This window comes from Cucumis melo, chromosome 10 (assembly GCF_025177605.1).
Source record: "Cucumis melo cultivar AY chromosome 10, USDA_Cmelo_AY_1.0, whole genome shotgun sequence".
NCBI classification, from domain to species: Eukaryota; Viridiplantae; Streptophyta; class Magnoliopsida; order Cucurbitales; family Cucurbitaceae; genus Cucumis; species Cucumis melo.
The window spans coordinates 18,049,097-18,069,702 of record NC_066866.1 but is presented as its reverse complement, the minus strand read 5'-3'; the positions used below and the strand labels follow the sequence as shown (position 1 = coordinate 18,069,702).

At 33.2% G+C, this 20,606-nt stretch overlaps 1 long non-coding RNA gene and 7 other non-coding genes across 8 annotated transcripts; all 8 read left to right on the top strand.

Moving 5' to 3' along the window:
• Positions 1-11,506: 11,506 nt before the first annotated feature.
• TRNAS-AGA (transfer RNA serine (anticodon AGA)) lies at positions 11,507-11,588 on the top strand. The gene has a single exon. It is a non-coding gene; the product is annotated as a tRNA-Ser (tRNA).
• Positions 11,589-12,047: 459 nt separating this feature from the next.
• TRNAS-AGA (transfer RNA serine (anticodon AGA)) lies at positions 12,048-12,129 on the top strand. The gene has a single exon. It is a non-coding gene; the product is annotated as a tRNA-Ser (tRNA).
• A 238-nt stretch (positions 12,130-12,367) lies between these two features.
• On the top strand, positions 12,368-12,449 carry TRNAS-AGA (transfer RNA serine (anticodon AGA)). The gene has a single exon. It is a non-coding gene; the product is annotated as a tRNA-Ser (tRNA).
• A 459-nt stretch (positions 12,450-12,908) lies between these two features.
• TRNAS-AGA (transfer RNA serine (anticodon AGA)) lies at positions 12,909-12,990 on the top strand. Its single transcript has one exon. It is a non-coding gene; the product is annotated as a tRNA-Ser (tRNA).
• A 190-nt stretch (positions 12,991-13,180) lies between these two features.
• TRNAS-AGA (transfer RNA serine (anticodon AGA)) lies at positions 13,181-13,262 on the top strand. Its single transcript has one exon. It is a non-coding gene; the product is annotated as a tRNA-Ser (tRNA).
• Positions 13,263-13,639: 377 nt separating this feature from the next.
• LOC127151195 (uncharacterized) lies at positions 13,640-14,666 on the top strand. Its single transcript, XR_007823917.1, has 5 exons — positions 13,640-13,783; positions 13,947-14,007; positions 14,088-14,159; positions 14,323-14,383; positions 14,476-14,666. It is a non-coding gene; the product is annotated as an uncharacterized LOC127151195 (long non-coding RNA).
• TRNAS-AGA (transfer RNA serine (anticodon AGA)) lies at positions 13,723-13,804 on the top strand. The gene has a single exon. It is a non-coding gene; the product is annotated as a tRNA-Ser (tRNA).
• On the top strand, positions 14,323-14,404 carry TRNAS-AGA (transfer RNA serine (anticodon AGA)). The gene has a single exon. It is a non-coding gene; the product is annotated as a tRNA-Ser (tRNA).
• Positions 14,667-20,606: the final 5,940 nt, after the last annotated feature.

The window sequence follows — 20,606 nt, the reverse complement described above, 5'->3', positions numbered from 1 at the left end:
GATTACAGCGCTTGTTTGTATCGCAGGAAGGGTCTGCTGACATAAGATGGCATAGGGACAAACGTGTTGAAACAGATGATGTCTTGAGACATTCAGCTGATGCAGAGGGTGGAAGCACTTTGATTTTGAATTTTCTGATTTTGCTTCTGATCCACAAAACGTGCGTTTGGGCTTGGCTTCAGATGGGTTTAACCCATTTGGTCAAATGAGTACCTCGTACAGTATGTGGCCTGTTGTGTTACTTTCTTACAATTTGCCACCATGGAAATGCATGAAAGAGACAAATTTCTTTATGTCACTGCTCATACTCGGTCCTCAATCTCCTGGTAGGGAAATTGATGTGTATCTCCAACCATTGATTGAAGAATTGAAAGAGTTATGGACTTTTGTGGACGATTAATGACTTCCCGGCGTATGGTGACCTATTAGGGTGGAGTACGAAGAGGTATCAGGCATGTCCTATATGCATGGATGATAGATCGTCCTTTGGAATACGAGGTATAATATCTTTCATGGGACATAGACGCTATCTTCCACAGAATCACGTGTGGCATAGAAGTAGGCTACAGATGGAAAGGTAGAGCGTAAGGCTCCTCCTGTGGTGCTGAATGGGCATGAAATATTAGAACAACTAGATCAGTTGGAGTTTCCAGTTATGAGTAAACATCCTTCAATACAGGATAAGAAAAGAAAGAGAGCTCTTAATTGGACGAAGAAAAATATTTTTTTCGATCTTCCTTGCTGGTCGAGACTTTTGTTACGTCACAAACTTGATGTAATGCACATTGAGAAGAATGTTTGTGACAATTTGGTTGGTACGTTATTGAACATCAAAGGAAAAACGAAGGGTACCACGAATGCTCGGTTGGACCTACAAGATCTGAAGATAAGAAAGGATTTACATCTTGTAGAAGTGGGTAACCGATTGGTGAAGCCACATGCGAGCTACACGTTGACTACCAATGAACGAGTAGAGTTTTGTAAGTTTCTAAAATCAGTTAAGTTTCCCGATGGATTTGTTTCCAATATATAGAGATGTGTGCATGAAAGAGAGGGGAAAATATCAGGAATAAAAATGCATGATTGTTATGTTTTATTACATCGACTGCTACCAATTGGTATTCGAGCATTCTTACTGAAGAACGTATACACTGCTATAACCGAATTATGTAATTTTTTTGTGACTTGTGCGCCCGAACGATAAGAGTAAGTGCTTTAGACAGATTGCAAGCAGATATCATAATCATACTTTGTAAGTTGGAAAGAATATTTCCACCTGCCTTTTTTAGCGTTATGGTACACCTTGTCGTTCATTTACCATATGAAACAAAGATTACTGGTCCGGTTTCTTATAGTTGGATGTATCCGATTGAAAGAAGTCTACGCACGTTAAAGCAGTATGTTAGAAACAAAGCACGTCCTGAGGGGTCAATTGCAGAAGCCTATGTCATGAATAAATCTAGCACCTTTTGTTCACGTTACCTACGTGGTATAGAGACTCGATTCATAAGAGATGAGCGAAATGATGATACCATTGTAGAGAGCGAGGTAATTGGTGACTTTGAAATTTTTCAAGCAGAAAGTACGACCCTTAGGTGCATCAAGTGTTCGTGCTATATCAGAGGAAGAGAAACGACTCTTCCATTGGTACATACTGAATAATGCTGACGAAATATCGGAGTATCAAGTAAGCATATTCCTCATCTTTGTAATTTTTAAATATTTGTTATATATTGTTCTTACAGAAATTAAACTCATCCCTATTAGGAAACATTTGAGGCTCCAACGTCGACATGCTCAAAATTCTATGGATTTGTATAAAATACATGGACGGGAATTCCCTGAATGGTTTCGAGCACAGGTGTTAGAACTGCGTCAGTCTACAAACCTATCTGATGATTTCTTCTCACTAGCGATGGGACCATCCTTTAACGTTCGTTGTTACAATGGATGCATCGTAGGTGGTGTAAGATTTCGCACTATTGAACTTGATTCCCGACGTACTACTAAAAATAGTGGAATAATGATCATTGGTGAAAGCGATGCAAGTGGAACTAGCGACAATAATTTCTACGGTGTTCTGGACGAAGTGTTGCACGTACAATATCCGTTGGGAAGAAATGTATGACTATTTAAGTGTCGGTGGTATGACACGAACATAAACAAAAGTCAAAGAACACACATTGAAGTAGGGTACAAATCTCTCAACACATCCCATTTTTGGTACGCGGAGGAACCTGTAATTCTTGCAACTCAAGCACATCAAGTTTTTTACGTAGATGATCCAAAAAATGGTAGCAATTGGAAAGTTGTGCAAGTCATCCAAAATAAGCGTATTTGGGACGTGCCAGAAGTGGAGGATGTTCAGAATGACCATATTAATATACTAGAAGTTGTTGTAAGCCACCAAGTGGATGACCACATCGAGGATGACACTCTATGCAGAAATGACGTTGATCCCACAATCGTTGAAAGATCGGTTGTGCGTCATGTCACTGACGACTTCATCGACGATGTGGATGAACACTTGTCACATGCAAGCGATGAGGAATTATAGTGACAAATTAAACCACGTACACACATATTTATATCTAGTTTATATATTTTGATTCTAGCTATGTGTTCGTATTTGGTTATTGAATGTTTGTTTTCTATGTCCATAGTCATTATGTCATATCGACAATCAAATTTTATGGAGACGAACGATATGTTCCTCTAGTTTGAGGATAATTTAGATAACATTGCGGGAGGATCGTCATTTGTGGGCGACAATACGGGTGAGTATAAGAATTTTCTTCATTTTAACTTACAAATATTTCATGTAGGGGTTTTTAACTTTATATGTTATTGTCTATTTATTGAGTAAGGTCTTCTTCTCAACAAACGACTCTGACTCCTAGGAGACGTGCGCAATCTCGACTCTTGGAGTTAGAGCGCCACGTTGCAATAAATGGGCGCATTCCGATGACGATCGCCCCTGGAGAGGAGAAGCCTATTTCTCCACACGCCGTTCACTTCAGCCAGGCGATAGGTGTGTGCGTGTGAAAGATATCTCCCCTCCGCTGTCTTAAGTGGGCAGACGTTGGGAGACAATACATTGAGGTCGTCAAGGGCGACCTCCAGGTAATTAAATGAACTACACATTTATATATGATTTCATTTGAAACATAACTAACTTTAACCAATCTAATGTGTTATAATTGTAATGTGTAGCAATTGTTTGTGCTTGATTTCAATGATCAAGCAATGAACAGGTTTGTTGAGCATCAGATGCTCACGACCTTTAAAGAGTTCCGGGTCGACTGTCATAGACATTTCAAAAAGTACAGCGACCCAGAGGAGGCTCATGCCAACCCACCAAACGCATTGGTTGGACGTGATGAGGATTGGCACTTCCTCTGCGACCATTATATCAGCCGTGCATTCCAGGTATTTGTCATGATTAATTATGATAACAAGTTTTAATATGTATAAGAAATAAACAATATAATTGTTTTAATGCAGGAGCAATCACGGACGAACAAGGCTGCTAGACAGAAGCAGCCTTACAATCATAGTAGCGGGTCCAAGTCGTTTCTACAACAACAGTATGAGCTTGCTGAAAGAAGAGGGAAGTCGGTCGATCGTGTGGAATTGTTCCGGGAAACACACGTTCGAGCTGGGACATTCGTGTCGCAGGCCGCCGAGGATGCACATGTAAGTTATGCACTTATTAATTATCCACTTTCATTATATATTTCTGCGCGTTACCTAACATAGTTTTTAAATTTGTTGCAGGATCAAATGCTGAAACTCCAATCCCAGCCTACCCCAGAGGGTAGTCAGCCACTCTCTGAGGATGAGATATGCGATCAGGTGTTGGGTAGACGACCATGCTACTCAAAAGGCCTTGGTTGGAGACCCAAGCCGAAGGCCCGCAGAACGACGAGTGCAAGCAGTTCGTCGACATCTTGTTCGCAGTCCACAGAAAAAGAGATTGAATTACAAGCTAAACTTTATGAAGCTTTGGAACGGATTGAAGTACAAGATAGAAATCACCAAGCATTAGCTTCACAAGTGGAAAGTATGAAAAAGATGATAGAAGAACTAACTCGTGCACAACAGGGACCACCACATGATCCCTAGCTCTGCGGTACGTATATGTCTCTATTATTCTTAAGTTTTTGCAATATATGATTATGTACTAAACTTAGTTATTTTTATACCAATTTTAGAACCGAAGGTGTAGAATAATGTGCGTACGCACCTCGTTTATTTCAGATAGCTCTAATGACTGCTTTCTGATTGTGTCATTCATCCTAGAGATTATAGAAATCAGTATGGATAAATCCTTACGAATTTCTTTTATTTCCTTCTTCAATTTTTTGTAGGATTTCGAATGACTTTGTTATTCTTTTTCATTGGACTTCTTTGATTTGCAACGTTTCTTATTGGTGATTTGATGCATTTCAGACTGGTCAGCAACTGTTTGACTTTGTTTCCTTCATGGTGACAGTTGTGGAGATGAGTCTGATTGCTCCAATGATTGATTGTTCATTGCATGATCAGGAGTATTGGTATCACTGTTGTTAATATCTGGAATGGATTCATCATCCTCCATTTCCATGTTATCATCCCCTCGAATTCGACTCTCCATGAAAGCTTTCTCTTGAGGTGATAACTTCAGTTTAGGTTTAACAACAGTCTGCAATGTTACAATAAAAGAATTGTTAATATAAACTATCGTTTATAAAATAATATGATACTACATATGGTATTCAATATAAACAATATTGCATTAAGCTAAATGATCGTGTAATCGTATTGAACGATCGTGTAATCGTATTAAATGATCGTGTAATTGTATTAAACGACTGCTGACAAGTTTTACTTACATTTTTGTTGTTGAGTATGTTCTTCTGTAGCATTTTGTAAGATGAAGCTTGTGTACAATTCCATCTCAATATCCTAGGGATTGATCCCTTACTGTTTTTTGTGGTCAGGTGTTCACTTACAGTTGAGAGTACTTCATAAACCCACACCTAAAACATTTAAACAAATATGTTAAAATTTTATGTTTAATTTGTATTTAATTTAAATGTATAAACAAATAAAAATCACCTGAAAAGCAAGCACGTAGCCTTTGATGTTGTAGTATGCCACTGCTTTGTAGCTTTTTGTCTTCTTTAACTCATATGCTTCTTTTTTTTCCTTGTAGACTTGTCTTTAAACTGTTGAGCAAACGAGTGTAAAAGAAAGTTGACCAATCAAAGTTCTTAATTACTTCATCATCATCAACTCTTCCCAAAATATCCATGTCAAACTGTGTTTTTTTATCCTTCCCGACCATCACAGTTTCAATAAAGACGGCCAAAGCGACCTTCACAGCATCATGATCATTTGTAAACTCAAAATTCTTGAAAATTTTCTCAACTTCCAATCATGTTATTATTTTCTTGTTTTCTGATCCGAATAGAAGGCTTTGTAGGCGCTTATTATCATAATCTTTCTCCAATGTTACATTTATTGGCCACAATCCAGTTATGATGTTGAATTACTTTTGGGTGAAACGGAGGTTTTTCCTCAAAACTGAAAAACAAATTCCATCTACGTTGGCTTCTTTAGGTATCTGCCTCAGCAAGAAATGATGGATCAATTGGCCGTTGAAGACCATATTGACATTCAGCAATGGACCAAAAATTGTTTTTTCGAACATCTGCAGTTGTTCCTTGGTTAGTTTATCCTCAATAAAACTGCTAATCTTGTGCACTTGGCATGAGACAGTGGCATGGAAGTACTTGTCGCTAAGTACAGCCATCCTAAAAATAATGATTATAATATACTTTTGCTATGTACACGATCGTTTATAAAACACTAAACCATAAACCCTAAAATTAAACTATCGTTTACTTGATGTAACAGATCGTTTAATCCAAAAAGAAAAACATTTGTAATATAATTAATCAGCAAGTAATGATAAATTGAAACATTTAACAATCTCTAAAATAGAAATTTAAACGAATTCAAAAACCTAAATGCTTGAGAATAAGAATTTAAGAACAGAATGATAGTTTTCAAGACAGAAATGGAAACGTTTGAAATATAAAGAAGACGAAGCATAACGTTATAGTATGAAAAGTTCAGCAAAATACCTTTTGACGTTGAAGAGAAAAATGGACTGAGAGAAAAATGAAATAGGAAATCTTTGAGACAAAATGCTGAGTGATCAATGCGTTTGTGTACTGCGAAATGATGGAAAACGAAGAAGGCGGTACGTATATATTAGTTGTTTTTACCAAAGGGGAAATATTGTAAATTCGCGTATTTTTTTAAAATGTTGAATCACATTCCTTACTCTTTAATATATATATAAACGATCGTGTAATTAAGTAAAAAAATGTAAGTGATCGCATTATTAAACGATGGGAAAAACATATAATGTTAAACGATGATGTTGTACAACTAAACGATCGTGTATGATATTATTTATAAGATGTTGTTAAACGATGATGTTGTACAATTTACACGATCGTGGAGTATATTATTTAAGCGACTGTATTTATACGATTAAACAATGGTATCGTTGAATATAAACGATCATGGTAATAAATGTAATTGATCCCTTTATATGTTTTACAAGATAGTGTAGGATATAAAGAGTGAAATGGAATACAAATTTCTCAAGTATAAAATAGAGAAATTTTCGAAAGTTAAATTTAAAGATTTGAAGCTTTACAAACACTATAAATCATCTATAAAATATTGAGAAATTTCTAGGTCGAATGATGGAGCAATATCAATTTATTCTTGAGTTGACATTCTTCTTTCGTTTCTCTTACTGCTTTCTTCTTGTGTTGAGACTTTTGTCTCTTTTTTTTCTGACGAACATTATTTTCCTTTTGCATTTCTTTAATTTCTCTCTTGTTTCCTTTTGTTTCAACTTCTTGTGGTTCTTGACTACTATCAGTGTCAATTTCTTCTTCAGTTTCAGTTTCGTTATTATCAACGTCATCTTCTTCAATCGACTTTTATTTTCCTTTTGTTGTATCTTTTGCATTTTCTTCTCTTTATTTTTCTATTTTTTTTCTTCAGCGATTACAATATTTCCCAATTGAATCTGGCTTCGTTTTTTTTTTCTTCCTGGCTCCTATTTTCAACTTCTTCTTCTTTTTTTCCATCTTTAAATTCAATTATCTGAATGTAAAAAGAGAATGTGTTGTCAAAATGATTGTGCAAGAAAATGTAGACAGCCATGCAATATAAAGATCGTTTAAAGATGTATATACGATCATGAAACCAATTGAGTAGCAAAGAATTAAAAAATATATAAATTAAAAAATTACAAACTAAACGAACAGTCGTGTGAAATATATAAACGATCGTTTAGTTATTTTAAATGATTGTTTAGTTATATTAAACGATCGTTTAATATATTTAAATGATTGTGAAACCAGTTATTGTATATTAAACAAATTAAAACCTGTGTCAATATATGTGTTTTTGGTGTTCCTAAATGAATAAACTAGTTGTTCTTTTTGTCTTCTTAATCTATATGCAAGCACATAAAGTAAGAATGTTCAGAGAAATCATGAAGAAAACACATTCAGACAGATAAATTATATCTGTCTATACGAGTTATATTTATTGTTTGGAAAAGAATTAAACCTGCAGCAATATTTGTGTTTTTCGTGTTTCTAAATTTGTAGTTGCTATTGTTTTCAAACTACTTTGTGTTTCTAAAACGACAGTTTTCTATAAAGAAAAAGAAACAAAATAATCGTGTTTTATTTGGAAATTGAGGAACATTAAACAAAAACAAAGGAGTACATAATGAATAAGGCACTAACCGTAGGGTAATGTGTTGTTGCATACTTCACCATTATATTAACTTGTTCATCTTCGTCAAGAAGATCAAGGCTACAAGTAGGTGCTCTATTTTTCTCCACAACTTTTTTTTAAGCAATTTCTTTCTCATTCTGTTGTTGTTGAAGTTTGGTTAATGGTAGTGGAACATTCAAGTTTGTCATAACCATTGTCAACATGCTTTTTATTTCTTTTATTCCTTGTCTTAATAATATTTGTTCTGTTTCTATTTTTTCTTGATTTTTTTCTGATTTCACTTATTTCATTTAAGATTTTATTTGTTTCGTTGTTTTTTTTTTCCATTTCTTTCTTTTTTTTCCTGTTGCTTTGCCTTTTCTTTTCTTTCCTGTTTCTCAATATTTTTGAAATATCTCAAAATTGTTTGATACTCTTCTTCTAATGAGTCTAGAGGTGTCATAGAGAACTACAAATAAAATGATATTAGATTATTAGTGAAAAAGTAGCAAAGGTATTGATAAACAGTGGTAGATTTATATCATCATCTATTCAAGATAGACATGGATAGAAAATCTTTCATTGTCTATCTAGATAGATATATATAAAGCATGCTCTAAGTTTACTTACATTCTCAGATTCAAAAATGTCGATGTTTAGAGTCCTCCAGTCACTTGTTTCCAAACATTTCCATGTTATAATTGGTGACCCTTACGTTGCAAGCTTTCTTCCAAACCCAACATCTAAATTGGAAAGTCTTGGTATTTTCTCAAAAGCCCAATAGACTAAAGCTAGGGGAAACCCTTGAAGGTATACAATATCTTTGTCACTGTAGGATGCTTTTTTCAAGAACTGATATGTTAGGATGTATGATAACCTTCCCCATGGATAGCCTTTGAAGATTTCTTCATTATCCAATATGTCTAGATGTAGGAGATTTATGTGGTTGTGTTGCTACTTGAGAATTAAATATGTTTCTAAGATATAGAGATTAACTAGTTTTTCTTTCAATGAGTCTTTCTCGCTGCACAACGCTTTGAAAGTTCTTTCTATATCTCTTCTTGTTATAAAGCCATCATGATGGAAAAGTGCATTTTTCAGACCATTTTCTTTTCTTTCTCCTAGATTTAACTCAGGAAATTTGTGACCTTTTAGTCTAGTCACAAAACACAAGTCTTTCAGCCTAAATTCTCTTATATGTCCATTGAAATTGAAAGCAAGGACATTAGGTTTTTTGTAATGGCATTGTTTTCTTAATAGAAAATTTAGGAATTGTGTTGATATTTTGGTCATTTTAATGTTAAGGAACTAGCCAAGAGGACTGTTTGTCAAAACTCAAGAAAGAATTCTTTTGTCTATTTTTGACTTGATTTGATTTAATGTTTCTAAACTATAGTATACAGTAATTCTAAGGTTTTTTTGTTCATCTTCTATAATAATGTCATTTGGATAGTGTTTCACCTATTGAATGACATAATAAATAGTATGTTTCAAACAACAAGGAAAAGTTTAAACAAATTTACAAATGTAGAGCACTATAAAGAAAAAGATACACAAATATACAATGCTATACAGACAGATATTCACATTCTAGTTTGTTACCTTTATTCCTTTTTCTTTCTTTATTTTTCTTTCTTCTGTCTTTGCTTTACACCTTATTGTTTTGCTACACGATGCTTGTTGATTCTTGCTCACCATCTATTTGTAAAAAAAAGACTAATATAAATTATATTCAATGAAATATATACAATCAGTATAGAAACAGACGTGTTTGTATGTTTGATAGATCGTGATAGATATAGATTGAATCGAAATGAATATAGATTAAGACCTCTTTGTATGCGATATAAATTGTGCTAGATATATGTGGATGATGGAGATAGATCAAAATGAATATAGACTCAGACCTTTTTGTATGTGATATAGATCATGGTAGATATATGTAGATGATGGAGATAAATCAAAATGAATATAGACTCAGACCTTTTTGTATGTGATATAGATTGTGGTAGATATATGTAGATGATGGCGATAGATGGAAATGAATATAGATTCAAACCTTTTTGTATGCAAGCCAGATCGTCGATCACGATAGTTCTGTTGAAGTAGTTACCGGGATATAAACGATTGACGAGGAAGACGATGAACGAAAAAATCTAAGCAAGTTCCTTCACCTTTTTATAGCCCCTTCATTTTGATGGTATTTTTGTAATTACGAGTTATTGGAGTTTCTGTAAATGTTCGTTTATACTTATCTAAACGATCGTTGAAATTTCTCTACATGATCATGTATACTTAAACTTTTTCATCATCTTTTACTATTTATTACCTTATCGTTTATATATATAATTATCGTTTATATAATGTACAGACTCGTGTATGATTATCATTTATATTTTCAAACGTGATCAAACACACATATAAGATAATCGTTAAAGATAATTTATGCGATCGTAAAAGATAATCGTTAAAGTATTTTGTTATCGTTTAGCATTTATAGTTGATCGTTTATGTATTTGGTAATTTACAAGATCGTGAAATTACCAATCTAGAAATTATGTTAACTATAGTAAACGATCATTTAGATCATGCCAACACAATCGTGTAGTTCGTTTTAAACAATGAAAAAATGATCCAAATTCAAACATTCGTGTAAACCATGGTAAACGATCGTGTTGACAATGGTAAACGATCGTTTAGATCATGTCAAAATGATATTTAAACGATATTGATATTCTCGAATATGAGAAACATGAAGTAACTTAAGAGAATCTTGTCAAAAATGGTGAATATGAAATAGGAGATTTAAACATAAGAATAAATCGTTTAAGAATAGAAGAAAGAAAATCTGGAAGAGGAGATGAAAAAATGTAGAGGAAGAGTCGAAGATGAATAAATCACAAAGAAGAAGAAGAAAGAAACGTGACAAATCGTCCGCAATATTCAAGGGTAAATCTAGAAAATATGAAAATATTTTAACCTCATAGACTTTTATTTTTTGTTATACGAGCTATAAATATTTTTTTGTTTTTGTTACATTTATATAAATTATCCTAAAAAATTACTAAAAGTATAAATAATTATATTTTCATTATTCCAGATAAAAAAAATACTTTAGAATTAAACTCATAAGTACGCCTCCAATATGTAGAAATATGAAATATTTTGTTTTATTTTGGTTCTGAACAATGAAAATTTAAGGTAGAGAATTGTTAGTAGAGTTTTTCGTGGAAAGAGAATTACAGATTTTCTATAAAAATATAATAATCCTAATAAAAATACGGACTTGATTTTATATATAAATTTTTGCTTTTCTTTTTGTACTATCTTTCTTCTAAAGCAATACAAGGCAGAGGAATAATTTATGGTTAACAAAAGGTTTTGACTAATGTGATTCTTTGAAAACAAAGGTGGGTGTGCCGGAGTGGTTATTGGGTATGACTAGAAATCATGTGGACTTTGCTCGCGCATTTTCGAACCCTGCCGCTCACGGTTTTTTCTTCTTCTTTTCTTTTTTTCACCATTAATTTTTGCTTTTCTTTCTTCTTCTTTTCTTTTTTTCACCATTAATTTTTGCTTTTCTTTCTTCTTCTTTTCTTTTCTTTTTTTCACCATTAATGTACTGTCTTTCTTCTAAAGCAATAGAAGGCAGAGGAATAATTTATGGTTAACAAAAGGTTTTGACTAATGTGATTCTTTGAAAACAAAGGTGGGCGTGCCGGAGTGGTTATCGGGCATGACTAGAAATCATGTGGGCTCTGCCCGCGCAGGTTTGAATCCTGCCGCTCACAGTTTTTTCTTCTTCTTTTCTTTTTTTCACCATTAATTTTTGCTTTTCTTTTTATATTGTCTTTCTTCTAAAGCAATAGAAGGAAGAGGAATAATTTATGGTTAACAAAAGCTTTTGACTAATGTGATTCTTTCAAATTAAAGGTGGGCGTGTCGGAGTGGTTATCGGGCATGACTAGAAATCATGTGGGCTCTACCTGTGCATGTTCGAATCCTACCGCTCACCGTTTTTTCTTCTTCTTTTCTTTTCCTCACCATTAATTTTTGCTTTTCTTTCTTCTTCTTTTCTTTTCTTTTTTTCACCATTAATTTTTGTTTTTCTTTCTTCTTCTCTTTTCTTTTTTTCACCATTAATTTTTGCTTTTCTTTTTATATTGTCTTTCTTCTAAAGCAATAAAAGGCAGAGGAATAATTTATGGTTAACAAAAGCTTTTGACTAATGTGATTCTTTCAAATTGAAGGTGGGCATGCCGGAGTGGTTATCGGGCATGACTAGAAATCATGTGGGCTCTGCCCGCGCAGGTTCGAATCCTGCCGCTCACGGTTTTTTCTTCTTCTTTTCTTTTTTTCACCATTAATTTTTGCTTTTCTTTCTTCTTCTCTTCTTTTCTTTTTTTCACCATTAATTTTTGCTTTTCTTTCTTCTTCTTTTCTTTTCTTTTTTTCACCATTAATTTTTTCTTTTCTTTTTGTACTGTCTTTCTTCTAAAGCAATAGAAGGCAGAGGAATAATTTATGGTTAACAAAAGGTTTTGACTAATGTGATTCTTTGAAAACAAAGGTGGGTGTGTCGGAGTGGTTATCGGGCATGACTAGAAATCATGTGGGCTCTGCCCGCGCAGGTTCGAATCCTGCCGCTCATGGTTTTTTCTTCTTCTTTTCTTTTTTTCACCATTAATTTTTGCTTTTCTTTTTATATTGTCTTTCTTCTAAAGCAATAGAAGGAAGAGGAATAATTTATGGTTAACAAAAGCTTTTGACTAATGTGATTCTTTTAAATTAAAGGTGGGCGTGCCGGAGTGGTTATCGGGCATGACTAGAAATCATGTGGGCTCTGCCCGTGCATGTTTGAATTCTGCCGCTCACGGTTTTTTCTTCTTCTTTTCTTTTCTTCACCATTAATTTTTGCTTTTCTTTCTTCTTCTTTTCTTTTCTTTTTTTCACCATTAATTTTTGCTTTTCTTTCTTCTTCTCTTTTCTTTTTTTCACCATTAATTTTTGCTTTTCTTTTTATATTGTCTTTCTTCTAAAGCAATAAAAGGCAGAGGAATAATTTATGGTTAACAAAAGCTTTTGACTAATGTGATTCTTTCAAATTGAAGGTGGGCGTGCCGGAGTGGTTATCGGGCATGACTAGAAATCATGTGGGCTCTGCTCGCGCAGGTTCGAATCCTGCCGCTCACGGTTTTTTCTTCTTCTTTTCTTTTTTTCACCATTAATTTTTGCTTTTCTTTCTTCTTCTTTTCTTTTCTTTTTTTCACCATTAATTTTTTCTTTTCTTTTTGTACTGTCTTTCTTCTAAAGCAATAGAAGGCAGAGGAATAATTTATGGTTAACAAAAGGTTTTGACTAATGTGATTCTTTGAAAACAAAGGTGGGTGTGCCGGAGTGGTTATCGGGCATGACTAGAAATCATGTGGGCTCTGCCCGCGCAGGTTCGAATCCTGCCGCTCACGGTTTTTTCTTCTTCTTTTCTTTTTTTTCACCATTAATTTTTGCTTTTCTTTTTATATTGTCTTTCTTCTAAAGCAATAGAAGGAAGAGGAATAATTTATGGTTAACAAAAGCTTTTGACTAATGTGATTCTTTTAAATTAAAGGTGGGCGTGCCGGAGTGGTTATCGGGCATGACTAGAAATCATGTGGGCTCTGCCCGTGCATGTTTGAATCCAACCGCTCACGGTTTTTTCTTCTTCTTTTCTTTCCTTCACCATTAATTTTTGCTTTTCTTTCTTCTTCTTTTCTTTTCTTTTTTTCACCATTAATTTTTGCTTTTCTTTCTTCTTCTCTTTTCTTTTTTTCACCATTAATTTTTGCTTTTCTTTTTATATTGTCTTTCTTCTAAAGCAATAAAAGGCAGAGGAATAATTTATGGTTAACAAAAGCTTTTGACTAATGTGATTCTTTCAAATTGAAGGTGGGCGTGCCGGAGTGGTTATCGGGCATGACTAGAAATCATGTGGGCTCTGCCCGCGCAGGTTCGAATCCTGCCGCTCACGATTTTTTCTTCTTCTTTTCTTTTTTTCACCATTAATTTTTGCTTTTCTTTTTATATTGTCTTTCTTCTAAAGCAATAGAAGGAAGAGGAATAATTTATGGTTAACAAAAGTTTTTGACTAATGTGATTCTTTCAAATTAAAGGTGGGTGTGCCAGAGTGGTTATCGAGCATGACTAGAAATCATGTGGGCTCTACCCGTGCATGTTCGAATCCTGTTGCTCACGGTTTTTTCTTCTTCTTTTCTTTTCTTCACCATTAATTTTTGCTTTTTTTTCTTCTAAAGCAATTAAAGGCAGTGGGCGTGCTGGAGTTGTTATCGGCATGACTAGAAATTATGTGGGCTCTGCCCGCGCAGGTTCGAATCCTGCCGCTCATGGTTTTTTCTTCTTCTTTTCTTTTTTTCACCATTAATTTTTGCTTTTCTTTTTATATTGTCTTTCTTCTAAAGCAATAGAAGGAAGAGGAATAATTTATGGTTAACAAAAGCTTTTGACTAATGTGATTCTTTCAAATTAAAGGTGGGCATGCCGGAGTGGTTATCGGGCATGACTAGAAATCATGTGGGCTTTGCCCGCGCAGGTTCGAATCCTGCCGCTCACGGTTTTTTCTTCTTCTTTTCTTTTTTTCACCATTAATTTTGCTTTTCTTTTTATATTGTCTTTCTTCTAAAGCAATGGAAGACAGAGGAATAATTTATGGTTAACAAAAGCTTCCAACCAAAATATATATACACATATATAATGGAAGGGTAACGAGGTTAAGTATCGAGTGTCAATCACTTTTATGGAAATTAATGACTATGCAAGTAACGACATTATTCACATGTTTTTTTTTTAAAAAAATTCTATACTAGATACTATTTTCAACGATTCATTGTCATGTATGCATCTTTTAGTATTTTATGTATTGTCCTGCAACATTGAAATAGAATTTCAATGACTATACAAGTAGCGACATTATTTAGATATTTTTGGAAAAAAAAAAGTTCTATACGAGATACTATTTTCAACGATTCATTGTCATGTACGCATCTTTTAGTAATTTATGTATTGTCATGCAACGTTAAAATAGAATTTCATAAAACAAAGAGTTCTAATATAAACATATGAAGTAAATACTATGTGCAAGTACTAGAAATATCCTCTTCATTTTTTTATAGACTAAGAATTTGTTCTAAACAAAAATGTTGTTTTATTTCCTTTTTATGTTCATTTTTTTTCTTTGTTCTAGTGGCATTCCAATGTTTCAATGGGATTCATAATCAATAAGTTAAATTAGAAGGTTAATTGTGAAACTTAATTCTATATTTGTCTCTGCTAGGTTTTAGACTTTCAATTTTATGTTCTTAAACTTTAAAAATATCAAACAAGTGCTTGAAGATTCAATTTCGTCTATTTCATCCTCGATAAATTTAACATGTTTTATGGGGTTAAATTTTTACAATTTTTATTAAAATGGGTACGAAATCCAATTTGAGTCTTTTGGTTGTCAATCTAACCAACCTAAGTTTTTCAGTAAGTCTAAAATAATCTTACAATCCAACCCTACTCGTTTACCCCTATCTGACATACTACATAAAATTCATGATGTACATAAGGAAATTAGTTGGTCGGGTTGATTGTTGTAGTGTATAATTATGATGCGGTGCGATGAAATGGATGTGTTAGGTGTTAAAATTGGTTATGTGCTATAAGTTTTCTTATTCTAATCCAAGTATAAACTACAGTAGGTTCCTTGTGTTTCTAGGGTTGACCAGAAGGAAAATTGTTTTTACACTCTCGTTAAATGAATGACAACTAAATATGTGAAATTGGTTATGTACTATACTAAACTATATACCTAAGTGGTATGTGGTGGATGGCTTGATAGTGTATGTCTTAAAGCTATGCAAGTGTTGTTGATTACAAATATATGATGCAGCAGGGTTAAGAAGTTTCCACAAATCCTTTAATAGACAAAGATACTACTCATGCACTCATTTACTAATTAAGGCAAGTATCCTCCTGATACCCACATGCCACAAATACTATGTTTCTAGATGTAAATGATGTAACGAGATGTGATAGGTTCGTGCTTACTTCTAAGCTATCTTCTATCTTCATTTGACATAGTCTTAGTCACCTACTCTTTCCAGCAGTTAACTAGTTTTACTTAATTTACTCTTTTGATGCGTTCAAACATGAGATTGTCACATAGATTAAACAAAATGAACATATCTTACTCATTCTACTGGATTAAATCTAATGAACATATCTTACTTATTCTACTAGATTAAATCTAACTTCTTAACCCCTCGGGGAATTTAGCCACTTATATAGGTAGGGAAGATGAAAGACATGGATAGGATGAAACTTGAAATGATCAAATTGATGAAATGACATTCTTATAATATCAAGTTATAAAGTACAATCGCTACATGGAATGAAATGTAAATGAAAACAACACAATGAAACGATAACTAAATATCACAATTTCTTAGTCTTTGTAGTTACTCTCTATAGAAGCTTCTAGACATGGGGAAGAATGAAGAATGGAGTTATCTGGGAATCTGAGTAGAGTTTTAACTTCTAAGTGCATATGTGTGTTTAAGTGTCTTCTAGCTCTTCATTAAGGATATTTATAGGCTTCCGACACTAACTGCCTACTAAGCATGTTCTGTGTCCTTCGGTGACTATTTTTGTGCTTAGTGTGTCTCAACCATGATCTAGAAATTATGCAATGCATTTGATTCTCGGCGCTTAGTTCTTCATGGCGATGGTGAGAAATATGTAATTTGGACGCCTTTTAGACTTCTTGTTGTGCTCTAAGAGGTTTTCTTCTTTAGCATCGTAGCATCCCATGTAAGTATGTGTTGAGAATTCTTAGAAATATACTTTTGTAATGACCCAACTTCTTAAACTAAGTTGAGATCATTGCTTTAAGGTTCAACCCAAAATAAATCGCTTAGACACGAAAGATTTTATAAAACAAAATCTATTTCAAAAATAATATCAAGGAAAAGCTTAATTCAGGCCCTATTTCAAACAAAATAAAAGTATAAAAGTATTGGGTTTTTAAGACACAATGAAACATACAGTCGTTCTAAACATGAAACTTATTACAATAGTCAAAACTTAAAAACACTAAACCCGTTACACGAAAGCATTTTTAAATATTCTCATATGGCGTTCACGAGTTCTTCTTTTCCCTCGTTGGTTAACCTCTTGAATTACCTTTGCCTGAAAAAGTAAACATGAAAAGGGTGAGTATAAAAATATACCCAGTAAGAGACTCACTATCGGTCTCGTTAGGGGTAAAACCGTTAACTTCCTATTAGGAGGTACCTTGCATTATAATAGTCTTGTGATCCCGTAAGATGCACGTCAACAGTTTAGTGATTCCATAGGATATACACAATATCAGTTTAGTAATCTCGAATGATGCACAACATGTGGTGATCTCGTAGGACACCGTGGCTATAAGGTACACTACCCCATAGCTAAAGTTAACAGTTTCTCCCAATCCAGTCTAAACAGTCCATTACAATCACATCAAAGCAATATTAAAACTATCAGCTCATTCTCTACACATAGCCAGTCAAAATAAACGCGCTAATGCATATCATAGTTCAGTCAACAGTATAAGCCATTAATACATTTTTAACTACGCATAACATTCAAACCATCTCAGTTCAGTCAACAGTGTAAACCATAAATACTTTCTAAATTACACAGAACAGTTAAAACATCTCAATTCAATAAACAGTGTAAACCATCAATACTTTCTAAACTACATAGAATAGTCAAACCATCTCAGTCATCACATTCCAACAATATCTCAAATAACACCCAAAAGATTCCAACATAAATAAATCAAACTAATATAATTAAATTTAAAATTTCCTTAAAAATTTTTAGGTGTTACAACTTTGGCCTAAATGTTCACATCTTTAGTCAAATATTGCAATGAAAAACACCAAAAGGTCATAATTTCAAATATCAACACATTGAAAGCATGTGAACGCATAACGAGCACAATGCATAATTTCTAATTGTATTTGATGTGTTTCCTACTAATTTCCCCACTTTTTTTTTAATAAATAAGAACAATAACTTGTATTTCTATAAGTTATCATTGATCCATAAGGAGCACTAGTGTTTCTCTTTGCTTTGAATACAAATTCCTTTTGTGTATCCAAATTAGGGGAAGGAGATTATTGTGTGATTGCAAAGAAAGTTAGTTAGACTAGTCCATCCTTTGTTGGTTCTAGACCAACTTTTACCAACATAAGGTGTGACATTACATTAGTTCATCATTTGTTGTTACTAAACCAACTTTTACCAATGTAGGGTTTGACATTACACTTGTCTGTCATTTGTTTTTACTAAACCAACTTTTACCAACTTAAGGTGTGACATTACATTAGTTCATCATTTGTTGATACTAAACCAACTTTTACCAATTAATATAGGGTTTGACATTACATTTGTTCGTCATTTGTTTTTACTAAACAACTTTTACCAACATAGAGTGTGACATTACACTAGTTCATCTTTCATTGTTACTGAACCAACTTTTACAAACTTAGAGTGTGACATCACACTAGTCCATCCTTTATTTCTAATGAACATGCCTTTACCAACTTAGGGTGTGTCATTGCACTAGTCTATCCTTTTGTTGTTACTAAATCATTGTTTACCAAATTAGGTTATGACATTGCACTAGTCCATCCTTCATTGTTACTGAACCAAGTTTTACCATCTTAAGGTGTGACATCACACTAGTCAATCTTTTATTGTGAAGTTCGTGAACTCTAATGATGATGGATGCATTGGTTGACAGATAATGCATTGTATGCTTTTTGGTAGGTTTTAACGTGTGGAGATATGTTAGGTGCATTGTATCATTTGGCAAGATGTGGGATGTGAAAATCTCACATTGGTTATTTTCTAGGAAGGTGGGTGGCTCCAAGCCTGTAAAAGGTGCCCACCTCCTTTATTTACAAATGTTCCAATCTAATACGCTTTAAGCTTTTGTGCATTGACTCAAACTAAATTCCTTTTGTATTTTCTAATTTGAGAGTGAAAAGGGGTGTGAGTAGCAATTTTTTTTAAGAGAGTTTGTTTTGTAATTGGGGATGGGGAGTGAAAAATGCAGTGTCGGATTACAATAGTGGTATTTTTTTGGTCCGTGGTTTTTCTCTAGTTTAGGAGTTTTACGAAAATTCTTGTGTTTTCAGCTTTTATTGATTTCTTTAATTTCTCTACTATTTTTCTACTTATTCCTACTGTAGATTTAGGATGTTTTATCTTAACAATTGGTATCAGAACTTTGGGTTTGTAGTTTCTTGAATTTCTGAGTATGCTCTATGGTTGTAGAATTGTTTAACCTTCCACGTCAGAAAAGAATTTTTGAAATGGGTTGAGATGTAAACCCAAAATCTTCCAACTCATTTTGGTTCACTTAAACACGAGTAGTAAGTTTATTGTTGATGATTATTCTGTAGTGGTTAGCATGGCAAAGATGTACTTGAAAATCAAAGCAAAGAAAAAAGAATTGAGAAAAGAAATGAAAATAAATAAATAAAGGAACCTAAGAAGGTAGAGAGAATTTAAGGCTTTTGTTGCATTTATTCGAGTGCTTTAGATCCACCATCCAAAATTTACTTCTCATTCTTTCCATCCAATTTCCAGATCCATTTTGGGAGAGAACCTAAGGAGGAAGAAAAAGAAAGAAGATTACTGAGTTTTTTACTGGAGATTTGGTAAAAGATCGTTCAAATTTGGTACAAGATCATTTAAACTGGTTTACAAGGATATAAAAATCATTTAGATTTGGTACAAGATTGTTTAAACGGATCAAGATCGTTTGGACTTGGTACAATGGTACAAGATTGTTTAGACTTGGTACTTGGTACAACATCGTCTAGACTGGGTATAGAATTATTTTTCATGTTTGGGTGATTGATTAATCGAGGGGTATTTTTGTTATTTCGCATCGTGGCCTTGTGAGCTTTTCCCTTTTTCAAGGTTGTTTATATATGGTGTAAATATTTTCGTGCTTTGTTCTAGTTTTAAAAAATCCTTATTTTAAAATTAAATCTGAAATTTTAAAATCAAATAATACATTAATCTAAAATATTAAAAATTTAAAATTCAAAGTTAAAAGAAGCATATAAATATGAAAAATTAAGAGAAGAAAAAAAAATAAAACAAATTAAAAAATATTAAACATATATGAAAAATTAATAAAAAAAGGGAAAATATAAATTAGGAAATATTGAACGTATAAATATGGAAAGAGTTTTTCTTAAAAGATATAACAAACCGGTAAAATATTTACACTATATAGAACATTTCTGAAAATGGAAGAAGACCACAAACCCATAATGGAAAATACAAAAAATATCCTATTCAACACGTGATTAATCGACCACACACATGCGAGTAATCTACTTCTAAATGATCGTGCATTACAGTCTAAATAAATGATTTACTATCATTTAGATCATGATACACGGTCGTGTAGTTATTTTTAACGATGGAGAAAAGATTTCAAATTTAAACGATCGTGTTAACCATGCTAAACGATCGTGTTAATCACACGAAACGATCATGTTGATCATGGATAATTATCGTGTTAATTATGGTAAGCGATCATATAGTCCAATGTAAATGATTGTTAAAAACTTCAAATCAAACGATTGTGTTAACTATGTTAAGCGATTGTTATGATCGTTTAGATAATACTAACACAATTGTATAGTTCGTTTTAAACGATAGGAAAAAAACTTCAAACGTAAACGAGCATGTTGACAATGGTA